Source organism: Canis lupus, chromosome 4 (assembly GCF_003254725.2).
Source record: "Canis lupus dingo isolate Sandy chromosome 4, ASM325472v2, whole genome shotgun sequence".
NCBI classification, from domain to species: Eukaryota; Metazoa; Chordata; class Mammalia; order Carnivora; family Canidae; genus Canis; species Canis lupus.
Window position 1 is genome coordinate 61,500,332 of NC_064246.1, and position 23,752 is coordinate 61,524,083.

A 23,752-nucleotide genomic window follows, 5' to 3' on the forward strand; every position below is an offset into this window, starting at 1 on the left:
TTATAATCATGATATACCCCTTACGATTCATATGCTGAGGGCCGGGGTTCCCACTACGCATACCTCAAAAAGGAAGAGACCACCCCATCATTTGTTTTTGTTTTTTTTAATATTTTATTTATTTATTCATGAGAGACACAGAAAGAGAGGCAGAGACACAGGCAGAGGGATTAGCAGTCTCCATGCAGGGAGACTGACGTGGGACTCGATCCCGGGTGTCCAGGATCATGCCCTGAGCCGAAGGCAGATGCTTAACCACTGAGCCACTGAGGTGGCTATTTGTTTTTATCAATAAACTTCCTATCCCCGCATGATAGCTTTACTCATCATCTGTCTTCTTTATTTTTTCTTATCTGTTTTCTTTACAAAGATCAAAAGTACAATGAAGAAGCTTCTATTTGAGTTTTATTCTTTTTTCCTTAAACTATACGCTATAAAGTTTTCCTTAAAACTTTGCATTTATGTATGAATAAATAAGGCCTTGCACATATATGCAAGAGATTTTTTTCCACCTACCTACAGTGCCTGCCACGGGTCGGGGAAAGTGCAGTCATTTCCCATGAGGCTGTCAGAGGTCCAGGACTCACACTTTGGTGAGACTTTAAGCCACTTGAACACAGATTTTGTGGGCTTGTGTGTATGCACACATGTCTTTGGAGGGCAGGAAGTATACAGAATCACCGTGTATCCTCCTCTGTGCCTGCCATGGTACAAGTCCCACACATCTGCTGAACTGTGCAGGCAACAGTGTGCAGCTTGTTGAGTGGGTGCCCTGGGTATTTATGACTTGATTATAAATTCCTTAATGCCATCTTGGAGAAGGAAAAAGGGATGAGGAACTTACTATGAACATTACTAATAACTGAGCTACGTGTTTTATGTACTGTTTTATATCTATTCCTCACGACCTTACGATATAGTCGCTTCTTCCATATTATGAGGGAGGAAATTGAGGTTCAGGTAGCTTGCCCAACATCACAAACTATTGTACGTTTGGTGGTCTGACTTCAGAACCCAAAATCTGAACTCAAGAAGGGAAAAAAGAATTCCCTATTGAGAAGGAAAAGTATTGACCTGGCCTACCTGATAAGTGCTATTGAGTGGAAATTCTCATGTTAACTTTTCCTTTTCCTTTCCTTTCCTTTTTCTTTCTTTCTTTCTTTCTTTCTTTCTTTCTTTCTTTCTTTCTTTCTTTCTTTCTTTCTCTCTCTTTCTTCTTTCTTTCTTCCTCTCTTTTCCCCTCTTTTTTCCCACAAATCAGGCTCTTAAAATTTGGAAGATGAACAAATCATGTTACAAACCTCTGATAAAATCAGATTTCTGAACCTGCAAAATGAGATATGATGGAAAGAAATACTCCCTTGCCCTGTGATGACCCTATGAGGATATATCCCTCCTGTGAGGCGCAGCCTCAAACAAATGGTCAACTTCACCTGTACACTACATTCACAAACCCAAAAGTGAAATTTCAGAAAAATCTCTTTGAAGTCTCTTTGCTCATACAAGCAGCTTTCAAAGTACAGTCCCTCAAATCTATTCCTATCCAGCCTCTCAGCAGAGTTCCCAGACGGTCATCCTGCCAAGGTGCCTCTGTCATGGAGGTAACAACTAGAACCAAGAGCAGGTCTCTCAGGACTGCATTAGCATTTCTTCCTTCTGACCCATAATTGCACATCAGCACAGAAGGAATGTGCTCAGAATGAGCCTTACAAGTGTGGTAAGATTCTAAACAGCAGCAAGTGGCACTTTATTGGCAAGAAAAGCCCAAGCTAATTAGGGAGAAATAAATGAAAGCTTTTCATTTAGCCAGAGAAGGGGATAAAATAATCAATAAGCGAAAGTTGCTAACATGGATAAAGTTGAGCAACAGACCTGTAATAAAGGAAGACTAAAGAAACAACCAGACAACAAATAGATTTATTTAATGCCTTTTCATTATTTATGGGCTTCTGTCTCACAATACTTGATAGACTAGGGATGCAGGAAGTAAGGCAAGAAAGAACAAATCTGTGAGAAAGAGGATGTTAAATGTGTCCTCCCATCCTCTACTTGTTTGTTTATTGAGGAATCTCTGACCTTTTACAGAGGAAGACTCTTGAATTCTGCAGTAAAAAACCTGAGAGACAAATATAGAAAAGGAGACAGGGATAAGCAAATAAGAGACCTAGCTGGAGAAGTCAGTGGGTCGTAACTCAAAGTTCTGTGACTTCCTCAAGCCCAGGTCAGAAACTGTCCATCAAATGCACTACTATTCAGGCATTAAGAATAATGTATTCTACTTGACATAGAAGGATGTTCATGATACTGAGTAGAAAGGTTAGTTATGATTTTTTAAGTTTTTATTTTAATTTCAGCTAGTTAACATACAGGGCTGTATTAGTTTCAGGTGTACAATATAGTGATTTAACATTTTCATTCATCGTCTGATGCTCATCACAACAAGTGCCCTCCTTAATCCCCATCACCTATTTCACCCACCCCCACCCACCTCCCCTCTGGTAACCACCTATTTGTTCTCTATAGTTAAGAATCTGTTTCTTGGGACACCCGGTTGGCTCAGCAGTTGAGCGTCTGCCTTTGGCTCAGGGTGTGATCCCTGGGTTCCAGGATTGAGGCCAACATCCAGCTCCCTGCGGGGATTCTGCTTCTCTGTGTCTCTCATGGATAAATGAAATCTAACAAAAAAAAAAAAAAAAAAAAGAATCAGTTTCTTGTTTTGCCTTTTTTCTCTCTTTCCCTTTGCTCATTTGTTTTATTTCTTAAATTCCACATATGAGTTGAAATCATTTGATATTTGTCTTCTTCTGACTGACTTATTTCACTTAGCATAATAGCCTCTAGTTCCATCCATGTCATTGCAAATGGCAAGATTTCATTCTTTTTTATGGCTGATATTCCACTGTAATATATACACATATATCACATCTTTATCCATTCATCAGTTGATGGTCGCTTGGGCTGTTTCCGTAGTTTGGCTATTGTAGCTATAGTAGATAATGCTGCAGTAAACATCAGGGTGCATATATCCTTTTGAATTAGTATTTTTGCATTCTTTGGGTAAATACCTAGATGTATGATTGCTGGATCATAGGACGGTTCTATTTTTAAATTTTTTAAGAGCCTCCATTAAGATAGGTTACAAATTGATATTAATTTGTATTAATACACTTTTATTGTGGTAAAATATACATATCATAAAATGTATCATTTTAGCCATTTTAAGTCTATAATTCAGTGACATTGAATAAATTCACATTTTTGTGCAACCATCATAATTATCCATCCTCAGAAAATTTTCCTCATCCCAAACTCTATACCCACTTAAACAATAACTCCCCTTTACCTCCTTCCTCATTATTCCACTTTCTGTCCCTATGAGTTTGACTATTCTAGACACCTTGTATAAGTGGAATCATACAATATTTGGGTTTTTTTGCATTTGAATTATTTCCTTTAGCATAATGTCAACAAGTTTCATTTGTGTTATAGCACAGATATAGATCAGAATCTCATTCCTTTTTAAGTCTGAGTAATTTTCCATTGTATGTATACTCCACATTTTGTTGATCCACCCTTCCATCAATAAACACTTGGGTTATTTCTACTTCTTAGCTATTGTGAATAATGCTGCTTATGAACATGGGTCTACAGATATCCATTTGAATCCCTGCTTTTAATTCTTTTGGGTAGGGACACATGGGTGGCTCAGCGGTTGAGTGTCTGCCTTCAGCTCAGGGCCTGATCCCAGGATCCGGGATCGCATCCCACATGGGGCTCCTTGCAGGGAGCCTCCTTCTCCCTCTGCCTCTCTCTCTCTCTGTCTCTCATGAATAAATAAATAAAATCTTTTTTACAACAAGAGGAATTGTTGAATCATATGGTACTTCTATTTGATTTTTTGAGTAAATGCCATACTGTTTTCCACAGCAGCTTCTATATTCACATTTCATACCTATTTGTTAAGTACAGAAAAAGAGAGACAAAGATTACATACCAAAATGTTAGCAGTAATTTATAAATTGTGAAATAATAGGTTGATTTCCCCTAAGTTTTAGTTATGTGTTGATAAAAAATAAATTTCCCCAAAACTTAGCTCCAGAAACTACAAACATTGATAATTTTTTTTTTTTTTTTTTTTTTTTTGCAATTTCTGAGGGCCAGGAATCTGGAATCGCTGAGCTGGTTGATTGGCTCTAACTCAAAATCTCCATCTAGGGAGGTTGTGGTGAAGGTGGCAGCTAGGTCTGCAATCTCTGAAAACTGGATTGGGACTGGGGGGAGATCTCTTCCAAGTCTCATCCCTATGGCTTTTGGCAGGAGGCTTCAGCTTTTCACTACACAAGCTTCTCCATAAAACTGATTGTGACATGACTTTCCTCAGAACCAGTGATGAGAGAAGAAGGAAGAGGCTAAGGCACAGTCTGCACGCACAGTCTTACAACCTAGTCTCTGCAGTTATACACCACTTTTGCACATTCTGTTGTTCACACAAGACCCATTCTGCTATAAAGTGGTGGGGGACTCTTCAAGAGTGTGAATGTCTGGAGATGGGGGCCCCATCCTAGGGGCTAGCTACCATATCCCAACGACCTGTATTTTCTTCCTCTGCCTCAATGTTATTGAGATTACAATTGACATGTAGGGTTGTGGGAGTTTAAGGTATCCAACATGTTTATTTGATATGTTAATATACTACAAAATGATTACCACCATGGCATTAGCTAACACTTTCATCTTGTCTCACAATTACATTTTATTGTGGATAGAACACTTAAGATCCTCTCTTAGCAACATTCAAGTATATGATACAGTATTATTAGCTAAAATCACCATGTTGGACATTAGATCACCAGAATTTATTAATTGTATAACTGTAAGTTTGTACCCTTTGACCAATATCTCCCTGTGTCCATCACCTGCCTAGCCCTTGGTAACCACAACTTCACTCTCTGTTTTTCTGAGTTTGGCCTTTTTAGCTTCCACATATAAGTGATATCATACAGTATTTCTCTTTCTCTTACTTCACTTAAACTAATGAAAGGTTCATCCAAGCTGTCACAAATGGCAGAATTTCCTTCTTTCTCATGGTTAGATAATAACCCACTGTGTGCTTATGTGCAACTAAGACATCTTTATCCATTTATCTGTTATGGACACAGATTATTTTCATTATCTTAGCTGTTGTGAATAATGTTGCATTGAACATGGGAGTGCTGATATCTCTTCAAGATAGTGATCTTTATCACCCAGAAATGGGATCGCTGGATCATATGGTAGTTCTATTTTAATATTTTGAGGAGCTTCCATACTGTTTTCCATAGTGGCTGCACCAATTTACACTCCTGCCACCGGTGTGCCAGGGCTCCCTTTTTTCCACATCCTTCCAACACTCATTTCTTGTCTTTTTTGGATGATAGCTACTGTGACAGGTGTGAGGTGACGTCTCCTTGTGTTTTTGATTTGCATTCCCCAGCTGATTAGTGATGTCAAGAACCCTTTCATGTATTTTCAAATGTAATTAAACTGTGTATCTTTGTGATAGAAAAGACATACAGGAAAATGCCAATAGTTTGTAAAACATGCCAAAGCATTGAAAGACAAAAGGACAGTTAAAATATCAGGATTTATTCAGCTACTGTCTAACGTCAGAAAGAACCAATTGGCTATAAAATATTTTCATTGAGAGACATTTTTACTACTGTCACTCAGTTGGGTTTGGCCCCATCTTCAGTGATCACCTGAAACAAAAGCACCGGGTACCTGATGATCCTGGCTGGAGGTCCTGCAGCAAGTCCACAGCAGGGGAGAGCACACAGAATACAGGAGCCTTTCATTAGGGCTGGAGATAAACTTTCCAAGTACTTCTGGATAGCCTGCTGCCATGGTCCCATCTTTGGTTGATCCTTTGTTGAGGACTGAAATTGGACAGTTTTACTGAAGGAATAAAGCTAACGTTTTGTCTATAAAATATATCTGCTTCTGGAACAGATAACATATCACCATTATTTTGCTTGCGGTTTAAAGATATTTAAAAACTTCTTTCAAAGTTTTAAGTTACAAAATATGCATTTTAGACTGTATAGAGACAAAAAATATGAAGGGAAAGAATTAATCACCTTATTCTAATGTCTAGCAGTAAATAGAGTGGTTGGTCTTTGGAGTTGGATAAGCTTAAATCCAAACTCTGGCTCTGACATTGAGTAGCTGTGCAATCCAGGGTGTTACTGAGCCTGAAAAATGGGTATATTCATAATATCCCCAAACTGGGAAACAAAAGAAATGCCCACTATCTGGTGAATGGATAACCAGGGTTAACAGGGCTGTATTCAAACAATTGAAGATTTATTCATCAATAAACTATCAACATGTGCTATGGCATGCACAAAACTCCAGAATGTTTTGCTAAGTGAAATAAGTCAGATACAAAAGGCCGAAGGACTAGATGTTATGTGATTCCATTCACATTAAATGTCCAGGAAAGGCAAGTTTATAGAGACAGGAAGTAGATTTGCAGTTGCCTGAGGCTGGAAGGGGGACTGAGGATTAACAATAAATGGTCATGAAGAATCATATTGTGGGAATAAAAATGTTCTAAAACTGAATTATGGTGATGATTACATCACTCAGTAAAGTCACTAGAAATCACTGAATTGCACACTTGAAATAGATAAATTCTATGACATATAAAATATGCTTCAATAAACCTTTTTAAGTATGGGAACTAGTCTTCCCACTTGTAACAGTCTGTGCTAAAAAAATAAAAGTATTAGTGGTAAGGGTTAGGGAAAAAAGATAAAAAATCTCATCTTCTGGTTACTGTTTAAAAGAGAATATCTGAAAATGCTCAGTGCAGGGTCTGGCACAGGGGGACACTTGAGCAATTGCCTGGTATAACAGCTAAATATCAGCAACTATAAACAGTAAAAGGAAATATGATGAAATGTATTTTTATGCATATATTTTTCTTTTTCTTTCTTTTTTTTAAAAGATTTTATTTATTTATTCATGAGAGACACAGAGAGAGAGAGAGAGAGAGAGAGAGAGAGAGAGAGAGACAGGCAGAGGGAGAAGCAGGCTCCACACAGGGAGCCCGACGTGGGACTTGATCCCAGATCTCTAGGATCAGGCCCTGGGCTGAAGGCGGCGCTAAACCCCTGAGCCACCCAGGCTGCCCTCTATGCATATATTGCTCATATAAGTAAGACAATCTTGTAGAAGTCCTATTTCTTGCCTTTACTCTATCATCTTTTCTGCATTATTATAAGTCTCTAAGGCATCCCATGATGACATGGAGTATACCATATGGCTAAACATAATTTAAACATTTACTCATGGATATTAGTTTTTTAAACTTTGCTTTATAAATAACCTTAATGAATATCTTTTTCCTTAAGTCTTAATGTATTTGTAGAGACAATCAAAAAATTCAGTAAAGTTGCAGGATACAAAGTCAATATAGAGAATGTATTGCATTTCTAAACACCAATAATGAAGTAGCAGAAAGTGAAATTAAGAAATCACTCTCATTTACAATTGCACCAAAAACAAGATACCTAGGAAATAACCTAACCAAAGCGATGAAATACCTGTACCTTGAGAACTATAAAACACTGATGAAATTGAAGATGACACAAAGAAATGTAAAGACATTCCATGCTCATGGGTTGAAAGAACAAATAATGTTAAAATGTCTATACTATCCAAAGCAACCTACACTTGTAATGCAATCTCTATCAAAATATCAACAGCATTTTTCACAGATCTAGAACAAACAATCCTAAAATTCATATGGAACCACAAAAGATCCCCAATAGCCAAAGCAACCTTGGAAAAAAAAGAACAAAGCTAGAGGCATAACAATTCTGGACTTAAATTACAAAGCTGTAGTGATCAAAATAGTATAGTACTGACACAAAACAGACACATAGATCATTGGAACAGAATAGAAAAGCTGGAAATGAACCCACAACTATATGATCAGTTTAATCTACAACAAAGCAGAAAAGAATATACAATGAGAAAAAGTGAGTCTCTTCAACAAATGGTGTTGGGGAAACTGGACAGCCACATGCAGAAGAATGAAACTGGCCATTTCCTTACACCATACACAAAAATAAACTCAAAATGGATGAAAGACCTAAATGTGAGACAGGATACCATCAGAATCTAGAGGAGAACATAGGCAGTAATCTCTTTGACATTAGCCATAGTAACTACTTTCTAGACAATGTCTCCTGAGACAAGGAAAACAAAAGCAAAAATAAACTATTGAGACTACATCAAAAGAAAAAGCTCCTGCACAGCAAAGGAAACAATCCACAAAACTAAAAGGCAACCTACAGAATGGGAGAAGATTTTTGCAAATGACATGTCTGATAAAGGGTTAATATCCAAAATATGTAAAGAACTTATAAATCTCAATACCCCCCTAAAAAAGAATAATCCAATTAAAAAATGGGCAGAAGACATGAATAGACATTTTTCCAAAGAAGACATACAGATGGCTAACAGACACATGAAAAGCTACTCAACATCATTCATCATCAGGCGAATGCAAATCAAAACTACAATTAGAGTTCACCTCACACTGTCAGATTGGCTAAAATCAACACAAGAAACAAGTGTTGGTGAGGATGTGGAGAAGGGGGAACCCTCTTGCACTCTTGGTGGTAATGCAAACTGGTGCAGCCACTGCAGAAAACAGTATAGAGTTTCCTCAAAAAGTTAAAAATAGAACTACTGTATGATCCAGCAACTGCCCCACTAAGTATTTACTTAGAGAATACAATAATACTAATTCAAAGGGATACATGCACCTTGATGTTTATAGTAGCATTATCTATAGTAATCAAACCATAGAAATAGCCCAAATGTCCATTGACTGATGAATGGGTAAAGATACTATATATATATATATAAATATATACTACTACATACATAGTATATATATAATGCTGTTGATATTTTGATAGAGATTGCATTATATATATATTATATGTTATATATATATAATGAAATATTACCCTGCCACAAAGAAGAGTGAAATCTTGCCACTTGCAATGACATGGATGGAGCTAAAGGGAAATAAGTATAATAATTAAGAATAAGAGGGAGACAAATACAGTATGGTTTTACTTACATGAGGAATTTAAGAAAAAAAACAAATGAGCAAAGGGAAAACAAGAGAGAGAGAGAGAGAGAGAGAGAGAGAGAGAGAGAGAGAGAGAGAAATCGAGAAACAGACTCCTAACTATATAGAACAAACTGATGGTTACCAGAGAAGAGTGGGTGGGGGGATGGGGAAAATAGGTGATGGGAATTAAGGAGGGCACTTACTGTGATGAGCACCAGGTGATGGATAGAAGTGCTGAATCACTATACTGCACACCTGAAACTAATATTACACTGTGTGTTAACTAACTGGAATTCATACAAAAACTTAAAAACACACACACAAATAAATTATAGGATCTGAGCATACACACATGGTTTGTGCTGCTGTTGCACGTTGCCAGATCACTTACCGGAAAGTCTTTTTGCCACTTATACTGCCACAAACATGGAATGGAATCCCAACTTCATCCTACAGAGACATTGAATACTATTTTAAAACCTTGTCTAATTTGACTGGTGAAAAGTGATATTGTTTTTTTCAGCTGAAGTCTCTGTGGTTGGTTACTAGTGAGTCTGTGGATGTTTTGTGTGCTTATTAGGAATGTATTATTTCTATGAATTGTTGGCTCATGTCCTTTGTACCTATTCACCTTTTGGGATTTTGCTGTTTATGGTGGACTTGTATGAATAGTCCATTGAGAACTCTAACTATCCTTTGTTGTACTTTTCTTCCAGATTGCTTAGTTCTTTTAATTTTACTAATAATGGGTTGGAGTTTTAAACACTCATAAAGTAAAGGTCACTTTTTAAAGTAGATTTGTGGAAGATTCAGAGAGAGGGGGGCAGGGGTGGAAGGAAAGGGAAAACACCGCATTCTTCACCTGCTTTATAATTTAGCCTACATGAATAGGTCCATATATGGACTTGATCACAACTGTCACCTTCATAATCACAATTTAGCTCTCATGTTTCAAAAACTACTTTCTAATCTAGCAAACCATCAGCTCCACGAGCCCTCTGGACCTCAGAACTGACTCAGGATTAAACTGAGATCCAAGCATTGCGATAACATTGTTCTTACATTAAATTTGTCCTGGAACTGGGCTCCTAACACCAAAAGATCAAATCATAGTTCGGTAATATCTCTCTGATCAATATGCAATTTGCTAAAAACTGTATTACTCTCACTTTAGATAAACTAAAGACTGGAGATGTCAATTAATCAGTAGGGAATGTGTCATGTGGATATATTCCAAAGGTGTAAACCCAGGGGGTTACCATCATTCATTACGAAACATCCCTATTTGTTGAATTGGTTGCTAGCATAGGTAAGAATTCCCCTTCTAGATCTGTGTCCTCTAAAACATTTTGAGAAATTCTTCCCAAAAATGATTTGTTAACATGGAGAGAAAATGGTCACGTTTTGGAATTGATGTTAGTAAATAATAAAGATAGTTGAGAATGTCCTTAAATATGCAATTATTAGGTGCAAAATAATGGAAAAACCAATCTTCAAAGGTGGCACTAGCTGTGTGACTTTGGAAAAATTAACTTATTTCTAAATCTGTTTCATCTTATATAAAATAGAAATTAGGGGATCCCTGGGTGGCTCAGTGGTTTAGTGCCTGCTTTCAGCCCAGGGCATGATCCTGGGGTCTCGGGATTGAGTCCCTCGTCAGGCTCCCTGCATGGAGCCTGCTTCTCCCTCTGCCTGTGTCTCTGCTTCTCTCTCTCTCTTATCCCTCATGAATACATAAAATCTTAAAAAAATAATAAAATAGAAATTAGATCTTTACCCCAGGCCCATACAATGGCTTTCAGGAATTTTAAGTCACTGAGCCCATCACAAATACTCAGGTATTCTTTGATTCTTAGACCAAGGAAAATTAGCTAATAGGTCAAGAGGCTTAATTTCTTGAAGATTACAGTCAGGTAGGAGAATGAATGAAAGAATATTACTTGTTTTTTGTTGCTTAAAGCACAGTACTAGGTACTTTTATCTTCTTGTTAAACCTACACAACACTGGCTGTTACTTCCATTTCAATGATGAGGAAACAGGCCTGAAGAAATCACCCTGCTTCTTACACAATGAGCCAGATGCTTCCCTAAGACACATTTTTGGTGTTTCTTCCATTTGATTAATGCCTAATTTGTTCAACTTGTTATCCAACTGCCTACATGAAATATCCTTTTTGATGACTAATTTTCAGCATCTCAGACAAGATGAAAGGCAAGTATTTTTTTAAAAGATTTTATTTATTCATGAGAGACACAGAGAGAAAGAGAGGCAGAGACACAGGCAGAGGGAGAAGCAGGCTCCATGCAGGGAGCCTGACATGGGACTTGATCCTCTGTCTCCAGGATCACACCCTGGGCTGAAGGTGATGCTAAACTGCTGAGCCACCCATGCTGCCCAAAAAGCAAGTTTTTGACATTGCTCCCAAAGCATACATTTCCCAGTCTTCCCAATGAGTAAATGACAACTCCACCATCCCAGGTGCTAAAACCCCAAACCTCAGTTGTCCTCAATTCCCTCAAACCCTACTCTGATCTTTAACAAGTCCCTTTAACTCCATCTTCAAAATACATCCAGAATCTGGACCACCTCTTACATTTCCACTACCACTCTGGCCAAAACCACCAGTGGCTCTTACTTGTATTATAAATATCTTCCCAAGTGGTTTATTTCTGCCCTTGTACCTCTTCAGTCTATTTGCACAAAGCTACCAGAATGATCCTGCTAAAATGAAGGTCAGATCTTGTCATCTCCCTGTTCAAAATCTTCCAATGGATTCCACTGTGACTCACAGTAAGAAACAAAGACCCATAGTGGCTTCAAGCTTCCAGATGACCTGCAATCGATACCACTGCTCACACTTTCTATCCTTCCCCATGTTGCTTACTCTACTCCAGTCACATCAAACACCTGGCTGTGCCCTCTGACAAGATGATTCTAAATTGCGAATTCCATCGTGGCTCCCATCCTCATTTCCTTCAGGCTTTTATACAAAACTACCCTCTCCGTGAAAGCATCCTTCACAGCCCTGTCTAAAACTTCGGCCCCCAATCACTCATGTTCCCAGCCCTGCCTTCCCCTGTTTCTTCTACACTTCTCCCCAATATACTACATTTTGTGCTTATTTATCTTGTCTCCCCTCACTAGAGTGTCATCTTTACGGGACCAGGGAATTGGGTCTGCTTGTTCTCTGCTGTATTTCCCAGTACCTAACACATGGTGAACACACTGTAAATATTTCCTGAAAAAGTGAATGAGCTTGTAACTGATATCTGCTTTGTTCCACTCATGATGTCCTCCATCTCACCTGAGAGCATCCTTTGCAGACGCTTAAACTTTCCTTCACATTACCACTTGTGCCTTTTAACAGGTAGAGCAGAGCTTTCTTAAAATCTTCCACACCCCTCTCCAGGCTTTCCTCTCTATCTTCCTGACCAGTTCTGGGTCACGTGACAATCTCTAGGGTAATCACTTGCAAAGGGGATGGGACCACCATTGGCTCCCATGGTTTAAGCATGATTTATTCTCTGTGACTGGGTCTATGGCTGCTGGAATAAAATCAGGTTAAGAAGGAAGAAGGGAATAGATTTTATAGAAAGGAATAAGTGTCTGCCATATCTACTGAATCACAATTTCATGTCTGTGATGCCAGTTGAGTTTTACCATCCTTATGAGGAAGGATAGATGGGTATTCGAACCATTTTACAGAGGACAAAAAAAAAAAGCCACAGAAAGATCCTTCAGCATGCCTGCATCATGCAGTAAGTCAGAGGCAGGACCAGTGTGGTCTACCTAAGCTGAGGGTTCTGGAGAAGCAGGGTGCTTTAGAGAAAAAAAAGTACAGCAGAAATCAGAGACCCAGGATCCCTGGGTGGCTCAGCGGTTTGGCGCCTGCCTTTGGCCTGGGGAGTGATCCTGGAGTCCTGGGGTCAAGTCCCACATTAGGCTCCCTGCGTGGAACCTGCTTCTCCCTCTGCCTGTGTCTCTATCTGTGTGTGTGTATGTGTGTGTGTGTCTCATAAATAAATAAATAAAATCTTAAAAAAAAAAAAAAAGAAAGAAATCAGAGACCCAGGAATTCATTTTCACTCTGCATGAAAGAACTATATGACCTCAAATAGGTGTTTTGATCCCTCAGGGCCTCGGTTTCTTCATCTGTAAAATGAAAATAAACTCCCTTTCTTGCTCCAGAGGGCTTATTAATCATTAAGACTTTCTTCTTATCTGTTGAATTCAGCTCAGGCAGAGAAACAGGAGTGAATTGTTGGACTTTAAACCCTGCACAACCAGAAAGGAAGAATTAGCTCTTCTTTGTAATAATCTTTTAAAAAAATCCCCTATTGTTCTGAAAATAAATACATAAGGATGATCCCTTTAAACCTTAGTCTGTTCCTGAGGATTTCCTTGCTCTGCATCACTAAACCCCTTTTGTTCCAGCTTTGCAATTTGAGACACACAGGTATTTCTCAGCAGGTTGTCTGTTCCTCATTTAGAAATCAAGTCCCCTATGAATACATAGTTGGAAGCTTCTATTTCAGAGCCTCTTCCTGGAGCCAACTGCAGATGCCTTTGTAGCTTGAGAGCTATGAAACCCCAATATCTTCCTGGCCAGGGTCCTAGTGTACACAGTTGCCAGGCAGCAGTCATTCCAAATTCTGCTGTTGAGCTTCTCACTTCCATGCATCATTCCTAGTATGTCACCTGCCTGAGAGATTCAAGGGTTTTTTTGTTTGTTTTGCTGAAGGAGTGGCTTTTTAAGGGCAATGGGGGGAAGATGGCTATGCAATTGTTTACTGAACATTGCATGTTAAGCTCTAGGTAAATATGATGCATTTTCCGACCTTCTGACTTCAGAGATTTACAATTTCCTTTTCTGCAGCGTCAAAATTAATATTTAATAACTTTTTACTTTCAGATAGAAATGTAAGGTGTTCCACATATTATCTCATGTGATGTTACAACTAAGAAAAATTAGGTAACTCTCGCAAGATTGTTAAGCTGGTAAAGAATAAAATTGAGCTCAAATCCTCAGATTACCAGGCTGCCCTTCAAGTGTCATACAAACCAAGTTTTATAATTTTGGTGCTTTCAGTAAATGTGCTGTCGAAGTGAGCACTTAATTTTGGCACTTTCAAAATGGGCAATTATTTGTACCTTTAACTACCCGCTATCAGAGTCTGGGATATGTCACACCTGAAAAACCTGAATAGGAATTTTACTTAAAGAGAGCTGCTTACTCATCTTAAGCCAAGAATTGGCAAACTTCTGTAAAGGGCCAGGTAGTAAACATTTTAGGTTTTGTGGACTGACACAATTTCTGTTGTAACAACTCAACTACGCCATGGTAGTGAGAAAGCAGATATAGACAATACATAAACAAATCAGCATGGCTTGTGTTTTAATTAAACTTTACAAAAACAGATGGCAGTTTGCATTTGACCTTTGGGCCATTGTTCACTGACCTCTGACTTTGGCTTGGTGCTATTAGGACCATGCACTCTTTTATATGGTGCTTTCAAGGGCATTAATAAAAATAATTTTCTCTTGGGATCCCTGGGTGGCTCAGTGGTTTAGCGCCTGCCTTCAGCCCAGGGCATGATCCTGGAGATCAAGTCCCACATTGGGCTCCCTGCTTGGAGCCTGCTTCTCCCTCTGCCTCTGTGTGTGTGTGTGTGTGTGTGTGTGTGTGTGTGTGTGTCTCATGAATAAATAAAATCTTTAAAAATTTTTTCTCTGATTTTCTTAAGTGGGAAGGTGAACTTTGTTTCACAAAATATTCAGCCCAGCACTTCAGAGAAGCCTACACATTAACGTCATCATATTATTCCATATATATATATATATATATTTTTTTTTTTTTTGGTTGTCAAATGATCCTTTATCGAAACATGTTCCTTCATAGCTCTTTTTTTTTTTTTTTTTTTTTTTTTTTTTTTTTTATGATAGGCACACAGTGAGAGAGAGAGAGAGAGGCAGAGACACAGGCAGAGGGAGAAGCAGGCTCCATGCACCGGGAGCCTGACGTGGGATTCGATCCTGGGTCTCCAGGATCGCGCCCTGGGCCAAAGGCAGGCACCAAACCGCTGTGCCACCCAGGGATCCCTCCTTCATAGCTCTTAACTAGCTGGGCTTTGTACTACACACATGCCTATTGATGTCATCTATGATTTCATAATGGTGGCAGCCATCAACATTGCAGCCCATATATGGGGCAGTCCCCAGAATCTCTTTAATGGTTTTAGAGAGTTCTCTGGCTAAAGATCGGTGCCACATCTGTCAGGCAATGACAAGCTCATCAAAAGTGACATTTGCACTGTGTTTAATGTGTTTTGCTTCTATCTCTAGGTGGTTCCTTGTGGGGGCTCTGATAATCAGAGCAGAGGCAGAAGGTACCACTTCCAGCTGGGCCTGTGTGTTCTGAATGGTCAGTTTCACTGTAATCCCCAGAAACTTCAAACCACCAGTTGCCTTGGTAATGTCATCACCAGCCTTTTTTGGAGACAGATCCAGAGGCCTGATCTTCCGTACCAGGACAGACGTGTTACAGACCTCCCCACCACCGATGCACCATAGGTATATGACTGATCTTGGGGTCAAACTTAGGCAGCATGGTGGAGGTGGCTTTTGGTGGATGAACCTGAATTCACGACAACCAAAGACAATCGCATTTTCACCTCTCCTGAGCAAAAGGCCAAAAAACTATATTTTACAAATTTGACTAAAATATCATAAACTTACAGAATGTTAGTGCACAGAGATATTTAAGATACTCTAGTCTAAACACACCCCTCATTGTACAGGTGGGGAAACATAGGAAGTATTTCAACCTCCCATCTAAAAGAAGTACAAGTATATTCTTAGAAGACCAAGAATTGATGAGTGTAGAGCTTAATGTGCAATTCAAATATTGACATTTCTTTGCCAGAGAGAAAACTGCAACATACGAAATGCATCTTGATAACTTTCTTTCTTGCCTCAGGCATATTACAGAGTTCGTTGTTCTAAGACATTGTAAATACCAGGCAGAAATACATGAAGAGCTGTTTTATGTTCCTAGACTTGAGGAAATACCTTCAAAATGTTGCTCCTCTGTCCTTCATTATTGACCAGGACACTCAACAACCTCTTGTCTTGATGCAGCCCTCCTACAAGATGCCAGCAGGCCCACTACGAGGGTTACAATCAAATGCGGACGGCACAGTACTCAAGGGAGTACTAGAGAATCACAAGGGATAGGACAGTCGCCTGAGGGTAAGAGCAGCAAAGTTGTCACCACTCCTAGACCCACAAGGAGGAGCAAAGTGAGCAAACACTAGAATCAGAAGTCATGAAGAAAAGCAGTGGTACTCAGTCAATACTCTAATTTCTGTATTAAATTCTTCCTTTTAGAGTGATGCCCTTTTCCTGACTCAACTCTAAATATACAGCCCTCAGCTACCTAGCAGGTGAATAGATACTGTGACCCTGATCCCCTCCCTCCTGGTCTCTATGAGAACTCTCCATTCCAGACCTCTCCGTGCAGACCAGCAGGTCAGCCTCCAGGGCAAAGAGCTGGGACTAGGAGAAGGAGGGACCTGAAGGAGCAAAGGAGGCTTTTCTCTGCACAGGCCATAGGATAGTTACTGTTAGACCATATTTCCAGGTGAATTCGAGGACTTCTTACAACTTTAACTCTTCATATGTAGGAAAAGGTAAAATTAACGGCTTTCTCTGTACCCTCTTTCCTCATAAAAATATAGTCAAAGTCTCAAAATTAGTTTCCACAAGAAAGTAAAAAACTAAGAAGCAACACCTTTGCTGAATGGCTCCTTTGTTTTAATGGAACTGAGTGACATTTAAACACGTTTTATAAAAAAGTCTCTCCACGGGATAATGGTCTCTATGAACCACCTGTGCTTTGCTTTTATGGAGGAGAGAGAGAAAAAAAAACTGCTGAATCTTTATAAAGGAATTTAAATTAGATGCTAAAATAAAGAAGAAAACCTTCACACTTGTGTAGCTAATTAGCTACAGGAGCAATTAAAATAATGATTCATCCTATAGAGGATCCTAGCAGAGATTGGTAATTCTTTATCTCTTTCTATTAGAAACCCTCTTGGGAACCAAGAGAACTCTCTAGAGCAGCACCGTTCAATAGCACTATAATGCAAGCCACAAACACAAGCCGCATACAAAATTTTCTAGAAACCACATTTAAGAAAGAAAAATAGATAAAATGAATAAATCATAATGTATTTTTATTTAACCCAATATTTAAAAGAATATTAGTGTTCCACATATAATCAATAATAAAAATCATTAATAGGCTATCTTGTATTCTTTTTGTGCTAAGTCTTTGAACTCTGAGGTATATTTTACAGGGACAGCATACCTCAAATCACATTCAAGTGCTCAATGTGGCTGGTGGCTACTGTGACACGGCACAGCATAGAGTATGTCCCAAGGTTGGGTAAGAGTTTGTTTCTCAGACAAAGGAATCCTGCATAATATAAAAGAATATGGGTCCCTCGCCAGCTGTGTTTTTCACCAGTGTTTCCAGTTCTCCTTTCCTTCTGGGTGCATATAAGGATTCTTCCCCAGCCCCTTATAGTTAGGCAGGCCCACATGACTTGCTTTGGCCAATGAGATGTGAATTGAAGTGACCCATCACCTCTAATTAGCTGCATTGAAGAGCTGCTGTGGGTTTCTCTGCGTCCTCTCTTCCCCTGCTATGAGGATTGTGGACACTTGTGTTGGTATGGAGGTGCCCTGACATTGAAGCTGCCTGAAATGCTGAGCCAACATTTGGGGGACAGCTGCCCGACATGATTGGTGTCGTGACTTTTGTTGAGTCCCTGCATCTCTCACCTGAGCTCTGAGGTTCAAATAACAATTCCTCCTTCTCATTCTTTCAGCCTCTCTCTGGTATTGCTAGCTGGCCCTGATGTTGTACCTTTCCTCAGCCTTGCCCACATCTTTGTAAACTGTCCCTTTGCTCTCCTCTCTTCACTTACCCCGTTTGTGCCATCTGTTTTCTATTGTGATTCTGATCAATACAGTTTGCTATCTTGCCCCAATGTGCAATGAGCCTAAAGAGAGAATAAAATGAGTACACTGAAGAAACAGTTCCTCGAATGAGTGTAAATCAAGTTTCAAAGCAACAGCCTAAGATTGTTCCCTCACCAATCACTTCTTATACAAAAGGTTCTCTTTCTCTTCCCTGGGTAGAGATGCACACTCATTGTTCATAGTGATGTGTGTCTGTGTATTTAAGAAATATGTTTTCTTGAAACTGTTTGGTCTTCATTCTTTCTTTAAATATGTTCCAAGCATTTGCTTACAAATGTATGTTTGGCAGAAATAGTATGAAATCAAAAATAACTAAATTGTGGCTAAAGGCCATCCTCAAATTTTATACCTACAGGCTTGAGCTCCTACTGAGAAGCCTGAAGCTTATGGGTTATTGTTGTGTCACTTGTTCACTGTAGAAAGATCAGAAAGCTACAAATAAGCACAAATAAGGTAAAAATAACTTGTCTCACAAAGATAATCACCACTGGTGTATATTACCTCCAATTGTTCTTAAAAATATATTTTTATACCATTATTCTTTATAGTAACTGCTTTGTCATTATTATTCCTTTCTGATTTATCAGCTTATGCCAATTTTCCAATACTCAAATAACACTACGTATGAACTTCTTTGTATTTTTAAGTATTTGCCAATTTCCATGCCAGATTTTCTGCAAATAAATTCTTGGAAATGGGAATGCACATTTTAGAAGGTATACATGATTTAAAAGCTTCAAATAGATTTCCAATATGCCCTCCAGAAAACAATCGATCATTTTATACTCTTAATAGGAATTTAAGAGATTGCTCTATACGCACATAGATACCTTGCCAACACTGAGTATTATCTTTGATAAGAAATAAACAGTAATTCACTTTAAGTTTGCATTTCTATAATTCTAGTTAAATAGAAAATATTCCCATATTTTGGATAATTCTATTTCTTCACATATGCATTACCAGTCTTTGTAATTTTCCCATCTTGCTATTAGTGAATGTTTGGACTTGTAAAACTCTCTAAATGCTAATATTTGAGTGTTTTTGTTAGACTATTTCCTGACATATACTATTCCTTACCATATCTCCTACCACCCAATGGCATCGCTATGTTTCCATTATAAATGAGGAAATGGAAGCTTCAAAGAGTTAAGTAGCTTAATCAGGATGACTTAGTTGTTTTAGAAGATGGTGCTAGTGCTATCCCTCAATCCCGTTGTCCACCTAGTGCATCCATCCATCATCTAGCTGCCATGATGGTTGGTGGCTAACAACTCAGAGTTGCACCCTTCTCTGGAAAATTGTCCTCAGCCTGACCCAGATGCTTGGATGGCCTGCACACAATGACTGACTGATGCAATTTCCAATTATTGATATCTTCCCTTTTCCCTAAAAGGGTACCTAAAATAAACTATGATACAGAAGTGCAATAACCAAACTGAAAAAGGGATAGATGGGGCTAAGCTTTAGGAGATACAAAGGCCCAGCCTGCTTGCTTCAAGGACTTCATGGTACCATGTTGGCTCCAGATCTTCCAGTGAGGTCAGGCTAAGTGAAGCTTCATTTGAACTCTTGTCTTTGCTTAGATTATCCCCCTGACTTAGCTTGCTTCCTGGATTCCTCCAGATTTCACTGAAGAGAATATCATCAATAAGTCACTTGTATAAAAAATCTTCCTCTCAGTCACGGCTTCTGGGGAACCCAACCTAAGGCAGCTGGTAAGTGGGCTGTTTCATATTCAAATCCAAGCAATCTGACTTCAGGATCTGCACATGCACTCATTAGAATACAGCACACCTCGTTCTTATCAAAGACACTGCCTGGGACATAATGAAAATAGCAAACACTGTTTCCTAATTTGTCATTTGCCTTTTAACTTTATGGTACTCACCACAGAGAAGTATTAAACATATGTAGACAAATCTATTAATCTTTTTTATTGTCAATTTTTTTAAGATTTTATTTATTTATTCATGAGAGACACAGAGAAAGAGAGAGAAGTAGAGACACAGGCAGAGAGAGAAGCAGGATCCCTGCAGGGAGCCCGATGAGGGACTTGATCCCAGGACTCAGGATCACACCCTGGCTGAAGGCAGGCACCAAACTGCTGAGTCACCCAGGGATCCCCTGTGATTTCAATTTTTTTTTCTTTTTCTTTCTTTTTTTTTTTTTTTTGTGATTTCAATTTTTAATGGCATGTTTACAAATCCTAAATTTTAAGCAATATATTATTCTAGATTTTTTCAGATTTTATTTTTATTTTTTAAATTGAAATTTTATAGGATATTTTGCTCCATTTTTACTTCAGATAAACTTTGAACTTAAACCCGTTTAAAAATAATTACAAATTTGTTGAGATGTGTAGTTCCATGTACTTTTTGTATGTATGTATGTATGTATGTATGTATGTAATTTTTCAACAAAAATTTTATCAAAAAAAATCTTTGGTGTTTTGTTTGAAATTTCAGTGTTTATAAAACTAGTTGGGGGATCCCTGGGTGGTGCAGCAGTTTGGCGCCTGCCTTTGGCCCAGGGCGCGATCTTGGAGACCCAGGATGGAATCCCACGTCGGGCTCTCAGTGCATGGAGCCTGCTTCTCCCTCTGCCTATGTCTCTGCCTCTCTCTCTCTCTCACTGTGACTATCATAAATAAATAAAAATTAAAAAAAAACTTGTTGGAAAGAATTAGCATCTTTTAATATTGAAGAATCTAAAAGCACATGCTATTTCTCCATTTATTCAAGTATTTTTATGATGTTCAGTAAAGTTGCATAGTTTTAAGTTATGCTTCATATATCTTAAATTTATTCTTAGGTATTATTATGGTTTTTATGCTTAGAAATATTGTTTTTTAATGATTATTGCTAATATGCCTTTGCTAATACTTTGTAAGTAAGATCTTATCAGTACAAATAGTGTAAGTGTAACTGCCTGGACTGTAGTTAAAAATATCACCGGTAAATATTTTTTCCATCTTGGCATATTCAATTTAATTTTAATTCTTCATAGATATAGACACCATATGTTTAGTTTATTAATAAGTGAATTTATGCTCTTTTGCGGGGGCAAAACCAATCATCTCTTCTAGGTAGAAGACCAGGCTCTTCTGTTCTAATTGGGCATCTGCTATGATGGTTTGCCAAATTGTTAAATTTTCACATGATTCCTAGTTTCACCTGCATAGCTGTTCCCACTGTAGTGCAATATGCAGTATGCCATACTGCTCACAGGTTCTGGGTTACTTTATGAATCATAACAAGAAAAAAGTGTTGAAACATCTGGGTGGCTCAGTCAGTTAAGCGTCTGCCTTCAGCTCAGATCATGATCCTCGGGTCCTGGGATTGAGTCCCACACCAGGCTTCTTGCTCAGCAAGGAGCCTACTTCTCCCTCGGTCTGCTGCTCCCCCTGCTTGTGCGCTCCCTCTCTCCGACAAATAAATAAGTAAAATCATTTTAAAAATAAAGTAAATGGTGGATATACTGAGTTCTACTGAAATTCTTTTTTAAGATTATATTTTTAAGTAATCTCTACACCCAAAATGGGGCTCAAACTCACAACCCCAAGATCGAGAGCTGCATGCTCCACTCACTGAGCCAGCCAGGCACCCCACTACTGAAATCTTTCTAGGCTTATCATCCTCAAGAGACAATAGATAATCAACTGCTTTGCTACTACATACCAGAAACATTGGCATTCTGCTCGGGATCTCTGAATCATTACCAGTCCCCACCTTGGCTTTACTCAGCTAATTCTGTATTTTAAGATTTGTTATTTTAACATCTCATCCTTGTTTTCAATATTGATATCTTCCCTTTCCCCTAAAAGGGTACCTGAAATAAATGATGATACAGAAGTGCAATCACCAAACTGAAAAAGGGATAGATGGGGCTAGGCTTTAGGAACCTACAAGAACCAGGGACTTGGATTCCATTAGGATTGTCTTTCCCTTAGTCCTCCTCTCTGGACGGACAACTTTTTATTCCCCCCATATGATCAAGATACGACTACATCATTCAATCTTTAAATCTTATATCTTTAACCACGTGCAAGGCATTAACTTGATCTCCTGGCCCCAATTCCAAAGTCCCCAGGGAAAAAGCCTTTTTAGACTAGATACACATCCCTGGTTCAAAAACTATAGTCAGGGAGATGAATCCTCATAAAATACAGCTGCTTCTATGGTCGCCATATGGGAGAGGAGTACAGTTCTCTGAAAAGGAGGAGCTTAGGAACTGGAGGATGATACTTATGAAGGAGGTGGGCAGATATTGCCACCATATTTAATATGCACACTAAGCAGCTGCTTACAAAATGAGATTTTGCCATTTGGTATCCTTAAAATATCCCCTCCTCCCAATTTCCCAGAACCAAATTTATACCATTGTGCCAAGGCATTCCTTAAAAAAGCAAAATGAGCCCGGCTGGACTGGTGGCGAGGGCGGCGGTAAAATGTTCCAGGATCCTAGCAGGTAGCCGTTGGGCCTTCCTCGGTGCCATCTGCACCCCTTCCTATGAATAGATGGTGGCGGTCAATAGTTATTTCCCTATGCCTCCTGGTCCCGCGCCAGGGTCGACCCCGGGGTTGGTGACGGGCCTGGATGGCAAGGGCATGAATCCGCCAGCCTACTACACCCAGCCAGTGCCCGTCCCCAGTGCCAATGCTATTGCCATGCAGACCGTCTACGTACAGCAGCCCATCTTCCTTTTTGACCGTCTGATCCAGATGTGCTGTCCTTCCTGCAACAAGATGATAGAGACCCAGCTGTCCTATGATGCCGGCGCCCTCACCTGGCTCTCTTGTGGGAGCCTGTGCCTGCTGGGGTGCATCGCGAGCTGCTGCTTCATCCCCTTCTGTGTGGATGCCCTGCAGGACGTGGACCTCTCCTGTCCCAACTGCAAAGCTCTCCTGGGCACCTACAAGTGTTTGTAGGACTTGGCCAGACCTGGAGGGAGCCGCGTGCTGCCCAGAGTGCTCTGTGATCCTCACCCAACCCGCCCTGGTGGGGTTCCACCTTGGTGGCCTTATCTCCAGGGGCTCCACCCTCGTGTCTTCTTTTGGGGGGAAAATATATCGCAAAAAGTAACACACCTCCAAAAACCCCAGAGATTGCTGCTTGGAGTCGTGCGCAGGACATGCAAAGACGTTCACCTTGAGTGCTGGTTCCCACCTGCCATGACCCCAAGGCACCCCACCTTAACTGTGACTGTCACCCCTGTCTGAATATCTTCGGGTGGTTTGCCATGGACCAGCTTCATTTACTGGCCTCCGTGGGCCTTCCTGGGGATGGTCTCAAACCGAAAAGCTGTGCTTGCCTTAGTTTTGAGACTGTCCTGGCCTGCAGACAGCTGACTCCACCTTCAGTGCCTGCCACCATGTGCATCTGTTCCCACTTCCGATGACAAAACTCTTGCCTTAGAAATGAAGGGCTTGCCTCTCAGAGCCTTTTCATTAGCACACAAATTCACTTTGATTTCTTCATTCCTTTTTTCAGCACAAGGAGGAACAATTCACACCCACCACATTTACACCCTTGAGATCGTAAATTCGTGCTAGAAACAGGTAGAGCCGGGT

At 39.5% G+C, this 23,752-nt stretch overlaps 1 protein-coding gene, 1 long non-coding RNA gene and 1 pseudogene across 9 annotated transcripts in view; 2 read left to right on the forward strand and 1 right to left on the reverse strand.

Moving 5' to 3' along the window:
- The window catches only part of HSPB3 (heat shock protein family B (small) member 3), a 105,247-nt gene extending 91,490 nt beyond the window's left edge, over window positions 1–13,757 (reverse strand). For 7 of the 8 annotated variants that reach the window (XR_007410339.1, XR_007410342.1, XR_007410341.1 and 4 more), the window contains exons 1-5: window positions 13,512–13,757; window positions 13,244–13,409; window positions 9,486–9,583; window positions 9,337–9,394; window positions 5,761–5,915 (exon numbers count right to left, since the gene is read on the reverse strand). The gene's annotated coding sequence lies outside the window, so the exon portion shown is untranslated. Of the gene's footprint in view, window positions 1–2,317; window positions 2,676–5,760; window positions 5,916–9,336; window positions 9,395–9,485; window positions 9,584–13,243; window positions 13,410–13,511 lie in introns of those variants that run through there. The other variant, XR_003130729.3, reaches the window with a different exon arrangement.
- The window catches only part of LOC125754993 (uncharacterized), a 63,198-nt gene extending 44,503 nt beyond the window's left edge, over window positions 1–18,695 (forward strand). Inside the window, exon 3 of the long non-coding RNA XR_007410343.1 lies at window positions 15,477–18,695. This is a non-coding gene — a long non-coding RNA (uncharacterized LOC125754993). The remainder of the gene's footprint in view (window positions 1–15,476) is intronic.
- A 3,936-nt stretch (window positions 18,696–22,631) lies between these two features.
- On the forward strand, window positions 22,632–23,752 carry LOC118354395 (lipopolysaccharide-induced tumor necrosis factor-alpha factor homolog; annotated as a pseudogene).